Source organism: Phyllobates terribilis, unplaced genomic scaffold (assembly GCF_046119375.1).
Source record: "Phyllobates terribilis strain yellow unplaced genomic scaffold, ASM4611937v1 Scaffold_1__5_contigs__length_1240528914, whole genome shotgun sequence".
NCBI lineage: Eukaryota > Metazoa > Chordata > Amphibia > Anura > Dendrobatidae > Phyllobates > Phyllobates terribilis.
In genome coordinates, this window is record NW_027362761.1 from 375,565,234 (window position 1) to 375,575,501 (window position 10,268).

The following is a 10,268-nucleotide window of genomic DNA, read 5'->3' on the forward strand; positions in this document are numbered from 1 at the left end:
TGGAGCTAGGGCCGGGGCTGGAGCTAGGGCTGGGGCCGGAGCTAGGGCCGGGGCCGGAGCTAGGGCCGGAGCCGGAGCTAGGGCCGGGGCCGGAGCTAGGGCCGGGGCTGGAGCTAGGGCCGGGGCTGGAGCTAGGGCCGGGGCTGGAGCTAGGGCTGGGGCTAGGGCTGGAGCTAGGGCCGGGGCTGGAGCTAGGGCTGGGGCTGGGGCCAGGGCTAGGGCTGGGGCCAGGGCTGGAGCTAGGGCCGGGGCTGGAGCTAGGGCCGGGGCTGGAGCTAGGGCTGGGGCCAGGGCTGGGGTCACGGCTGCTGCTTGCTCTCTTCCACCCAGGACAGCCATTACATGTCTGTGGATGTACAGCCTTGTAGGGACGTACTATAAAAATGAACAAAAGGAATACAAAGAAGGAACACAATAACTTATTGCAAAGAAATACAGAGAAATAGACTAGCACCCTAGGCTTCCAAGGCATGGCATGTGTGCTGCTCACTGGGGCATGACCACATGGCCCACATACCCAGCTGTATATTGTATTCCCTGTACATGGGAGACGTTCATCATTTACCAGCGCTATAAACTGACAGAAGTTGTCCACTATTATATCAATGATGGCTTATCCTTAGGAGAGGTCATCAATGTCCGGAAATGCTCAGTTGCGGAGTTGCTCCATGTTCTGATAGTGGCCACAGCGAGGTACTGCACATACCCCTATTGATTTGAATAGGAGGCGGTTGTGCAGTACCCTGCCGCGGCCACAATCAGAAGACGGAGCAGCTCCGCAACCGAGCATTTTCGGACACCGAGAACAGATGATTGGCGGGGGTGCCGGGTGTTGGACCCCAACCGATCAGACATTGATGACTTATCCTAAGGACAGGAGATTAGATCAGTGGACATCTGTGATCTGATGAGTCAAAATTAGAAATTTTTTGTACCAACCGCCATGTAAGCAGCAGCTGCAAAAGCAAATCTCATTTTAAGATATTTAAAAAGAGAAATTAAATCCTGATCCCAACGTATTGTTAACCCCTCTATAAATAATTTTTAATGCCACATCTAGAATATGGGATCCAGTTTTGGGCTCCGCACTCTAAAAAAGGATATTGGGAAGTTAGAGTCAGTACAGACTTGGCAGCTAGACCATTACAAGGGATGGAGAGGTTGGAAAAGTTGGACTTGTCTAGCTTAGAGAAAAAAGACCACTGTGAAGCATGAAGGAGGCAGTGTGGGTTGCTTTGCTGGTGATGACATTGTTGGTGATTTATTCCACAATTAAGGCAAGGCACAATATCCAGCATGGCTACCACAGCAATCTGCAATGACATGTCATCCTATCTGGATTGCTCCATCATTTATATTCAAATAGGACAATGACCCAAAACCTTGAGGCTATGTAAGTGTTATGTGATCAAGAAGAAGAGGGAAGGAGTGCTGCGTCATATGACATGGCCACCATAATCACCTGACCTCAACCCAGTGGTTGGGATGAGTTGGACGTAGAGCAAAGGTGAAGCGGTCAACAAGGGCTCAGCACCTCTGGGAACTACTCAAAACTGTTGCCAACCATTGTAATTGACAACTGGATGGAGCTAATTGAGAAAATGCGTGTAAAGCTGTCATGAGAGTAAAAGGGGTGCACTGTAAGGAATCTAAGGTCTACCATGGTGTTTCCCAAACTCCAGTCCTCACGGCCCCCAACACATTATGTTTTCAGGATTTCCTTAGTATTGTACAGGTGCTGGAATTATTATCAAGGCATCAGAAATTTCCACAGGTTCTCTCACCTGAGCAATACTAAAGAAAGCCTGATCTGTTGAGGGCCGTGATGGCTACAGTTTGGGAAATACTGGTGTAACACATATTCTGGTTTGTTACACATGAATTCTTTACTCGTTTTCTCCATATTTTTTGCTGCCTTCATTCTGAATCTACAATGCCTACATTCCAATAAAAACAAAACCACTGCATGAACAGGCGTGTCCAAACGTTTTTGACCAGAACTATTTTGTCTAGAGAATAACATAATTTTTCTGGACCTGATATCAGATCGCACAGGAGATTGACTCTGTAAAAGCACTTTTAATTGCAAATTGGTGCTGCGATCCACTAATGTTAATTACTGCACCATGCGTACATGTACGGACTGGTAATGGATCAGTATAACATACAACCCCTGGCAAAAATTATGGAATCACTGGGCTCGGAGGATGTTCATTCAGTTGTTTAATGTTGTTGAAAAAAAGCAGATCACAGACATGGCACAAAACTAAAGTCATTTCAAATGGCAACTTTATGGCTTTAAGAAACACTAAAAGAAATCAAGATAAAAATGTGGTACTCAGTAAGGGTAATTTTTTTCAGACCAAGCAGAGGGAAAAAATGATGGAAACACTCAATTCTGAGGAAAAAATTATGGAATCATGAAAAACAAACACACAAAAGAACACTCCAATACATCACTAGTATTTTTGTTGTACCACCTCTGGCTTTAATAACAGCTTGCAGTCTCTGAGGCATGGACTTAATGAGTGACAAACAGTACTCTCCATCAATCTGGCTTCAACTTTCTCTGATTGCTGTTGCCAGATCAGCTATGCAGGTTGGAGCCTTGTTATGGACCATTTTCTTCAACTTCCACCAAAGATTTTCAATTGGATTGAGATCCGGACTATTTGCAGGCCATGACATTGACCTTATGTGCCTTCTTTCAAGGAATGTTTTCACAGTTTTTGCTCTATGGCAGGATGCATTATCATCTTGAAAAATGATGTCATCATCCCCAAACATCCTTTCAATTGATGGGATAAGAAAACTGTCCAAAATATCAATGTAAGCTTGGGCATTTATTGAAGATGTAATGACAGCCATCTCCCCAGTGCCTTTACCTGACATGCAGCCCCATATCATCAATGACTGTGGAAATTTGCATGTTCTCTTCATGCAGTCATCTTTATAAATCTCATTGGAACAGCACCAAACAAAAGTTCCAGCATCATCACCTTGCCCAATGCTGATTCGCGATTCATCACTGAATATGACTTTCATCCAGTCATCCACAGTCCATGATGGCTTTTTCTTAGCCCATTGTAACCTTGTTTTTTTCTGTTTAGGTGTTAATGATGGCTTTTGTTTAGCTTTTCTGTAAGTAAATCCCATTTCCTTTAGGCGGTTTCTTATAGTTCGGTCACAGACATTGACTCCAGTTTCCTCCCATTCATTCCTCATTTGTTTTGATGTGCATTTCCTGTTTTGGAGACATATTGCTTTAAGTTTCCGGTCTTGATGCTTTGATGCCTTCCTTGGTCTACCAGTATGTTTGCCTTTAACAACCTTCCCATGTTGTTTGTATTTGGTCCAGATTTTAGACACAGCTGACTGTGAACAACCAACATCTTTTCCAATATTGCGTGATGATTTACCTTCTTTTAAGAGTTTGATAATCCTCTCCTTTGTTTCAATTGACATCTCTTGTGTTGGAGCCATGATTCATGTCAGTCCACTTGGTGCAACAGCTCTCCAAGGTGTGATCACTCCTTTTTAGATGCAGACTAACGAGCAGATCGAATTTGATGCTGGTGTTAGTTTTGGAAATGAAAATTTACAGGGTGATTCCATAATTTTTTCCTCAGAATTGAATGATTCCATAATTTTTTTTTCCCTCTGCATGGTCTGAAAAAAATGACCCTTACTGAGTACCACATTTTTAATCTTGATTTCTTTTAATGTTTCTTAAAGCCCTAAAGTTGCCATTTGAAATGATTTTAGTTTTGTGCCATGTCTGTGATCTGCTTTTTTTCAACAACATTAAACAACTGAATGAACATCCTCCGAGCCCGGTGATTACATAATTTTTGCCAGGGGTTGTATATGATGCCTAAACCAGATCCATTAAAGTAAAAGGAAAAACACTCCGATTTCTAATAACAATGCAACAAAAACAGCTAAGTGCCACCTTAGTTCAAATAGAGTGACAAGATTTCCATAATAAAATAAATCTTTTATTAAATACGTACACACAGGTAAATAATAACCTATAAGCAAGGAATATTATAGAAAATGCCAAAAGTATACTAAATGTCAGAAAGAACTCTTTGCCTATGAGAACTGGACGCAAACGGCATAACAAAAATAAATTACCATACTCAGCTCAATGTGGACCCATCAGACGAGCACCCCAACGTACGTTTCGCCTATCTTCTACTACTTTTGGCATTCTTTGATCCCTATACTTGGTTACACTTGGCATTTGAATTCAGTTATGGAAACCTGAAGGGATCTATTTACCTTAGTCTCATAGAGTTTATGGACTGATTTTATACATTATTTGTATTATCATTGTCAATAATGGAAATGGCTCATATGTCATTTATTTAGGTTCCATCGTTCATTTTCTATGATATTCCTTGCTGATAGGTTATTTACCTGTGTGTATGTTTTTAATGTATTTAATAAAAGATTTATTTTAATATGAAAATCTTGTCACTCTATTTGAACTAAGGTGACACATAGTTCCTTTTGTTGCACTGGTAATGGATCAGGCATAGGACTGTGCCTGTGCCACCCTAAGCGGCAGTCTGCAGTGGAATCCCAGATCAACAGCCAGGATCTCATTTATGCATGATCCTGGATGTTTAACTCTTCACATGCTGCATTCACATTGAACGTGCATGGAAAGACTTTGGAAAAGACAGATTGCTCCCTCTGTCTGCCCTATCTGCACCCCAACATCGCGATTGCTTAGTACCGATGGATTGCCAATTGCCATGGCAGCTGGAGGCCTAACAATGGTTTCTGTATCTGTCATATACAGCAGCATTTCAGATCCTGCCAGGCGATAGTACGTACTGTTTAAAAATATATATTCTTACGTGAAAATAAGTAAATGATAAAAAAATCCTAAATCATAGTTTTAAATATAAAAAATGGTTTATTTGTAAAAAAAAACAACAACAACACATATTTGGTGTAAACCCCGCGAAAGCAACACATATTTGGTGTTTCCTCGTTCGAAATGACCCATACTATAATATTTCATTATTTATTTTGGTCAGTAAACATAAAAAAAAAATTGAAAAACAATTCCAGAATTGCTTTTTATGTATATCCGCAAAAAAAAAAAAAAGTGATCAAAAAGTTGCATGCACCCCAAAATGGTACCAATAAAAAGTAAAGCTCATTATGCAAAAAAAAAAGCCCTATACAGGTGTGTAAATGAAAACAATGAGAAAGTTATGGGTTTCAGAATATGATTTGATGGAGCTGAAACATGGCACGCCCCCACTGTTTCTATAGGGTGCACAGGTAGGATACCAATCCATAATCCAAAATATAAAGAGAAAACCCAGCACTCCAATGTAATGTATGGATGAAGAGTGGAAGTTTTGCTAGTTCATCAATCCCAAAACATGTGACGTTTCAGTCAACTAGGCCTTTATCAAACGGATTGCGATGTGCGAAGATTAGACGTAGTAGCACATGTAGGAAAAGCGACCTTTGTCGCTCAAAGTGAAATATGCTGTGTGTGATGTTCTTTTTTATATTCAGAATATGATTAATCCCTCCTCCCCCCCAAAAAAATTATAAGAAAATCTTCTGCTACAAAAGTAGTAATAAATATGCATATCATAAATACCGTATATGTATGAATTGGGTATTACTACAATCGCATTGAACTGCAGAATAAATGTAACATGTTAATTATTCTGCATGGTAAATTCTGTAACAAACATAAATAAAAAAAACTAGATTTCTAGATTCATAGTTTTTTATTCATCCTTGTAACTAAAAATGGACTAAAAGGTGATCTGATCAATAAATTGTATGTACCCAAAAATGATACCAGTGATTTTCCCTGTAAAAAAAATAAATCCTAAAACAGCTATGTCCAAGGAAAAATAAAAAAGTAGTGGGTGTATAAGAATATGGCGACCAACAAAAACAAAAAAATATATATTTTTAAAGTGTTTCTCTATGTAAAACATAAAAAAATGACACATTTGGTATAATCGTAAATGAAGTCTGACAGTATGAAAGACCCTTATTAAGGACAGATAATTCATCGCCAGTCATAGTCCTTGAGGAAATGTTCACCACTAAGTCTGGGGGTGTGACTTCTATCATGAAGGATTCCTCTGTGGATGTAGACAATTGATTCTCAGGGTCCACAGAAGGGGGGTGTGGTTGTCCCCTTTAGAGGAAAATCCTTGGGCCTTAAGTGTAAAAGCATTCGTCCTGATCCCACAGCTGATCACAGTGTAGAGACATATATTGACCTTGTATCTAAAGCCCCCGTCTCACATAGCGAGATCGCTAGCGAGATCGCTGCTGTGTCATGGTTTTGGTGATGCAACAGCGACCTCACCAGCGATGTCGCTATGTGTGACACTTTGCAGCGATCAGGCCCCTGCTGTGAGGTCGCTGATCGCTGCAAAGTGTCCTGGACCATTTTTTGGTCGTTGCCCTCCCGCTGGTCAGCACACATCGCTGTGTGTGACCAGCGGGAGCAGCGATCAGGCTGGTAAGTATGGTAAACATCGGGTTACTAGGGGCACACGCGCACCTAGTAACCCGTTGTTTATCTAAGTTACGAGCCTGCTAAAGTGAGCGGTAACCTCCCGCTCACTGTAGCAGACTGGTAACCATGATAAACAACGGGTTACTAGGAGGGCGTGTGCCCCTAGTAATCCGATGTTTACCATAGTTACCAGCCTGCTCCTGCTTCAGCAGGCTGGTAACCGGAGCAGGACATCGTGGAAAGATTCTTTCCACGATGTCGCTGCTCACCTGATCGTTGGTGAGCCTGCCTGTTTGACAGCTCACCAGCGACGCAGCAACGATCCCTGACAGGTCGTATCGTTGTCGGGATCGTTGCAGCGTCGCTAAGTGTGACGGGGCCTTAAGGAAGTTATGGGCAGGATATCTAAAAAGCTACATTGGATTGTACAAAATCTGAATAAAAATGAAATTCGAGCATTGAATGATCTTAAGAGTAGTGTTGAGCCACCCCCGTAGTGTTCGGGTTCGGTTCGTGGAACACCGGGATGTTTGAGGAACTGTTCGTCGAACACCTTAGCTTAGAACACCGTCGAACACCGTTAAAACCAATGGCAGGCAAACAAAAACACATAGAAACACATAGAAAACACCTTCAAATGTGTCCAAAAGCTGACAAACTGCTCAGAAGACGCTCTCTTTAAAAAAGCCGGCCAGCAATTCAGCAGCGGCATACCCCGGTACCCGACAATTTAGACAAGAAGGAATAGAGCATCACACATAGATTAGATAGAAACATGTCAGTCACATATATAAGAAGTACAGTGACAGTGTTGGTTACTGTACTTGTCATTTAGTGTAAAGGATTTATTAAAAAAAATATTAGTGTTTTCATGCACCGTCTCTTTAAAAAAGCCGGCCGGAAATTCAGCAGCGGTACCCGACAATTTAGAACAGAAAGAATAGAGCTTCACACATAGATTAGATAGATAGAAACATGTCAGTCACATATATAAGAAGTACAGTGACAGTGTTGGTTACTGTACTTGTCATTTAGTGTTAAAATAAAGGATTTATTAAAAAAAAATTGGCGTGGGGTTCCCCGTAATTTTAGTCTCTAGCGGAGGTTAAGCAGACGGCTGGGGCAGATGTTTGAAGCCTGGGAAGGGGGTAATACCCATGGAGCTTCCCAGGCTACTAATATCAGCCCCCAGCTGAATACCTAGCCTTTACTGGGTATTAAAATGGGGGACCCCCCCAAAAAAATTACGTGGGGTCCCCCCTATTTTAATAGCTAGCAAAGGCTAGGCAGACAGCTGGGGGCTGATATTAATAGCCCAGGAAGGGTGCCATGAATATTGGCCCCCTCCCAGGCTAGAAACACCAGCCGTCAGCCGCCCCAGAAATTCTCCCACGCTGTCAGTGACGTGCATGAAATAATTTTAAAAAATTGACGTGGGGCTTCGCACTATATTTGTGTCCAGACAGGTACAGCAGGCAGGAACGGGCAGCCCCCAACCACCAGCTGCCTATTTGTACCTGGCTGGACACAACAATATAGGGAAGGCCTTTTTTTCTTAATTATTTCATGAAATAATAAAAAAAAAAATACGTGGGGCTTCGCCCTATTTTTGTGTCCAGCCAGGTACAACTAGGCAGCTGGGGCTGGAATCTGCAGCGCAGGGAGGCCCAAGCTTTCTGCCCCCCCCCCCCCCCCCGCTGCAAATTGCAGTCCGCAGCCACCCTGGAAAATGGCGCGTTCATAGAAGCGCCATCTTCTGCCGCTGTACCCAACTCATCCAGGGCCCTGGTGCAGTGGCTCACTGGGTAATAAAGGGGTTAGGGCCAGCTTGGTATTATCAGCTGGCCCTAAGCCCGAAATTCATGGGGTCACGCCAATATTAGACATGACTGCCATGAATTTCTAGTAAAGTATTTAAAAAAAAACACAACACCCAGAATAAAGTCCTTTAATTGAAATAAACACACAATTCTTTATTGTTCTAAATTAAACCATACTTACCATCACGCCCATTCCAGCTGAAGCCAACGATCTCCTGCAAAAAAAGTAAAATAATAAAGCAACATCATCCTTACCTTTCCATGGTTCCCACGACAGCTTCAGCTCTGCTACATCGAGATGACAGGCTGGACTGCAGCAGAAAGCCCCCCTCCCAGGCTAGAAACACCAGCCATCAGCCGTCCCAGAAATGGCGCATCCACAGGATGCGCCAATTCTGGCACTTACCCTCGCTCTTCCCACTGCCCTGTACCGGTGGCAGTGGGGTAATAGGATTGGGGTTGATGTCAGCTTATAATGCCAGCTGACATCAAGCCCAGGTTAGTAATGGAGAGGCGTCTATAAGACACCCCCATTACTAACCCCATAGTCAAAGTTAAAAAAAAACACAAACACCCAGAATAAAGTCCTTTAATTGAAATAAACACACAATTCTTTATTGTTCTAATGCCATCCAGCCTGTCATCCCGCAGACACTGAGAAGCGCAGGCATGCTTGCGCTCCTCAGTGTCTGGCTGTGACGGCATCCAGATGAGCCGACAATGAACTCAGCTCACCTCATGCACGTCACTGACAGCGTGGGAGAATTCTCCTGCGCATGCGGTGAGCGTGAGAGAATTCTCCTGCTGAAGCGCTGAGCGCAGGAGAATTTTCCCATGCTGTCAGTGACGTGCATGAGGTGAGCTGAGTTCATTGGACATGACCTCGGCTCATCTGGATGCCGTCACAGCCTGACACTGAGGAGCGCAAGCAAGCCTGCGCTTCTCAGTGTCTGCGGTCCAGCCTGTCATCTCGATGTAGCAGAGCTGGAGCTGTCCTGGGAACCATCGAAAGGTAAGGATGATGTTGCTTTATTATTTTTCTTTTATTGCAGGAGATCGTTGGCTTCAACTGGAATGGGCGTGATGGTAAGTATGGTTTAATTTAGAACAATAAAGAATTGTGTGTTTATTTCAATTAAAGGACTTTATTCTGGGTGTTGTGTTTTTTTTTTAAATACTTTACTAGAAATTCATGGCGGTCATGTCTAATATTGGCGTGACCCCATGAATTTCGGGCTTAGGGCCAGCTGATAATGCCAAGCTGGCCCTAACCCCTTTATTACCCAGTGAGCCACCGCACCAGGGCCCTGGATGAGTTGGGTACAGCGCCAGAAGATGGCGCTTCTATGAACGCGCTATTTTCCGGGGTGGCTGTCATCCAGCCTGTCATCCCGCAGACACTGAGAAGTGCAGGCATGCTTGCGCTCCTCAGTGTCAGGCTGTGACGGCATCCAGAAGAGCCGAGGTCATGTCCAATGAACTCAGCTCACCTCATGCACGTCACTGACAGCGTGGGAAAATTCTCACGCTGAAGCGCTGAGTGCAGGAGAATTTTCCCACGCTGTCAGTGACGTGCATGAGGTGAGCCGAGTTCATTGGACATGAACTCGGCTCATCTGGATGCCGTCACAGCCTGACACTGAGGAGCGCAAGCATGCCTGCGCTTCTCAGTGTCTGCGGGATGACAGGCTGGATGGCAGCTTTCTGCTGCAGTCCAGCCTGTCATCTCGATGTAGCAGAGCTGAAGCTGTCGTGGGAACCATGGAAAGGTAAGGATGATGTTGCTTTATTATTTTACTTTTTTTGCAGGAGATCGTTGGCTTCAGCTGGAATGGGCATGATGGTAAGTATGGTTTAATTTAGAACAATAAAGAATTGTGTGTTTATTTCAATTAAAGGACTTTATTCTGGGTGTTGTGTTTTTTTTTAAATAC